This window comes from Fukomys damarensis, unplaced genomic scaffold (genome assembly GCF_012274545.1).
Source record: "Fukomys damarensis isolate Sample0158 unplaced genomic scaffold, DMR_v1.0_HiC HiC_scaffold_34, whole genome shotgun sequence".
In the NCBI taxonomy this organism is placed as follows: Eukaryota; Metazoa; Chordata; class Mammalia; order Rodentia; family Bathyergidae; genus Fukomys; species Fukomys damarensis.
Window position 1 is genome coordinate 23711588 of NW_022900946.1, and position 3590 is coordinate 23715177.

The following is a 3590-nucleotide window of genomic DNA, read 5'->3' on the forward strand; positions in this document are numbered from 1 at the left end:
CACGTGTGAGCATGCAAGTACACCATGCACACACACATGCACATGCCATCATGCACATGGGTACAGATACACACACATGTGGCCACACCCACAGGTGGCACCTCAATAAGTAAACAAGCATGTATATAGCTCATACACTAAAGACCTCAGAAAAAACAGGAGGCAGCAGACATTCGTTTAAGAAGTTCACAGTGAAAGGATGGAGTATGGTAGTTGTACTTTGAAGAGGACACAACATAAAATCCAGAGACTTGTACAATCGGGTTAAATTAATTCAATTAAATATTCACTGATTGTCTCTTCTGAGGGAGATGCTACCACAAAGAGATGGTTGGGAAAGGTAATGACCACTATACTGTCACACTATTTTCTAAATCCGAGGGTGGTCCAATGTTTCTGAATTCAACAGAACTTTAACAAAATACCTCCCCACTAAATGTATCCATCAAAGGTGCTTAGGACAGAGATAAACAGAGATAATGACAGATTGAGAAAAGCAGCAATCACTACACTAAAAGAGGCTGCAGCTAGGCTGGCATGAAGGACACCAAAAGGGCAAAGGCTGGTTTCCTGGCAACCAAGACCACTGCAGAAACAAACAGGTCAGCATATTCAGGGCTACAGACTTCAAGTACGATCATGACCAGCCTCCCCAGAATCTGGCAGGTGTCTAGAGATGCTAGGGAGTCAATGTTTGAAGAAGATCCAGGAGCTAGGCTTTGGAGATAAAGGGCAGTACAAGATGGGGAAGCCTGCTGCATGTTAAAAGCTAAGTAAACAACCAACCTAAACTCACAAAACAAAGAGGACAATATGGGCAAAAAAGGGCCTTGAAAAGATGGATAACATAGGGCCCTTGAACCTGGGAAAGGAGAGTGTGCTCCTGGAGAAGGAAAGCTGCTCCACCTCTGGCTTGGCAACTACTGGGCAAACTCCTATCTCTATGCTTTCTCTACTCACAAGTATTTGCTAAATGCCTTCTACAAGACATACACGCCACTGGAGATGCAGCAAACACAAGACAGACAAAAAACTGTCCCATAGAACTCACACTTTAGCAAGGGAGAGGAACAAGTAACAGCTAACAAAAGCATTTATTGTGTCACATGCTGAGAAGTGTTCAAGCTAAAACAAAGTAAGGAAAGGGGTGGGGAAGAGGAGGCAGCTTCCAAAACGATGGTGAGAGAAGGCCTCACAGCCACTGTCTCCCTGAAGGCAGAGGGAGCCAGGTGGGTAGTAGAGATAGGAGGGGAGATTCCTGGCAACACCTGGAGGAAAAGCAAAGGCCCTGGAGCAGAAGTGTGCTGCAGCCAAGGCAGGAGAGTGTACAGAGACAGCAGACCAGGTCAGCCAGACTTTGGCTATCTTTTTTTTTTTTTTTTTTTTTTTGGTACCAGGGATCAAACTCAGGACCTTGCACCTGCAGGCACTGCACCATTGAGCTACATTACCCAGCCCTTTGGTTTTTTATCTTGACAGATGGGCCACTGGTCAGGAGGATCCAAACAGTGACCTCACATGATCCAAGGATAGCATTCAACCCTCAGCCAGCCCGTGGTCAAAACATCCTGTGCACTGCAAGTCACCCAGTTCTCATACAGCACTGAGAGTAAGGTTAAGCACAGACTAAACAACTTGCTCAAGGTGACACAGCTAGGACGTGGTGCATCTGTCATCCAGGCAAGCTAGCCTGAGTCTGCGCTGCCTCGGTTTTATATTATCTTATAGTGTAGAAAACATTCTGTGTCCAGAAAAACTGTTAAGTGGATGAAAGAGGGACCAAAGGTGAAATCAAAGAGAATTAAGAGCCACCCCAGGTAACTTAGACCAACGACATTCAACTCAAAGTGCAGAGAAACAATTGTTGGAAATTAAAGGAGAGCTGACAGGGCATCCTGAGGGATGCATGAAGGAGTAAGAAAGAGAGGGATGAAGGTGGCTTCAGAAAAGCATGAGATGTGGCAGGGCGAATGAAGTTCGATTTGGATACAGCTCCTTGACATCAAAGTAACACACGATGGCATCAAAGTAATATGTGATGACTGGGTATGATGGCACAGGCCTGTAATCTCAGCACTTGGGACAGTAAGGCAGGAGGATAGCTATGAGTTCAAGGCAAGTCTAGGCTACATAGTGAGTTCAAGTCCAGTCTGAACTACATAGCAAGACCCTGTCTCAAACTTCTGTCCCCGAACATACACCAAAAGAAAGATGTGATCATGTGGAAAAGACAGAAGAGTGAGGCTCAGGCCGGGCGTGGTGATGCACGCCTGTAATCCCAGCACTCGGGAGGCTGAGGCAGGAGGATCACTGTGAGTTCGAGACCGGCCTGGGCTACATAGTGAGTTCCAGGTCAGTCTCAACTACATAGTGAGACCCCGTCTCAAAAAAACCAAAAAACAAACAAACAAAAAAAGAGTGAGGCTCAGAAGAGAGGTCTAGAACTGCAGATGAAGATGGTGATTGAAAAAGATCAAGAAAAGTTGGCATTAAAGCCAATAGGCTGTAATGAAATCACATGGGAGGGGTGCTATGACAAAGAGAATATGCCAAAATTGGGCAAACCCATGGAAATCACTTTCCCACCTCAAGGTTACAGTAAGACTTATAAAACCACTTTTGAGAAATCCTCTGAACTGTGCCTGGCCATGCAGAGCTATTGCTACTTCCACTGATTGACTACACAGATATAACTTTGCCTTGCCAACTGGACTATGAGCCAACGACACACCCACAGCAGGCTCCCTGGGCTTCAGCACAGGAAAACCCAATCCAACACACCCCTTGATTGGAGTCCTCCTGCTGGGCAGGAATCAAGCACTGACTGTGGTGTCCGGCACTGTGGCTGCAGCTTTCCCCGCTCCACCCAGCAGCAGTATGATCTCATCCGTTCCTTCTGTGGCCCTCTGAAGGGCTTCACATCCTGCACTCACAGGTGGCGCTCACTCTGTACCCCTGGCTGGTCATTCATTCCCTTTGATGGCTTGCAGTGGGGGTTTGAGGCACTCCTACAATGGGAGTCCAGTCTGTGACCAGCAAACAGAGTGCCCTTGCCAAATGATTGCCTCCAACAGTCGACAGCCCAGGTGGGACTACTGTGCATCAGATAACAAGGTACATGCAAGCATGCAAAGGCAAATCAAACTCCTACCATGAGCAACCCAAGTCCATCGGATGATACTTGACAGGTATCGCTGTCAACAGGTTGCCACCTTTCACTTATTTCTACCACGTTTATTGTTACAGTAAAACCACATCCTGATTATCTCAGTGACACTCAACCCGCGAGTATTTGGAGATTTAAGCTATTTCTTAGATTTCCCAAACTATGTTAAAGCAAACAGGATCCTGGCCGAGCACTGCTCCATCGACGCCTTTCCCGCCCGAAGGCGATGCTACAGCTTCGGACCACCGGGCGAGTGGCCTCCTTACCCAGGCAGGAGGATATCACAAGCACTGGCGAAACCTGGACCTGCGGCCCGCCCCCCAGCTCCAGCCCCGTCCCAGGCCCCGGCCCCTGCCCTATGTTCTTCGCCTCCTCTGCTGCCCGCCGCCCGCGGCCACGTTGCCTCACAAAGGCCAGGACACCG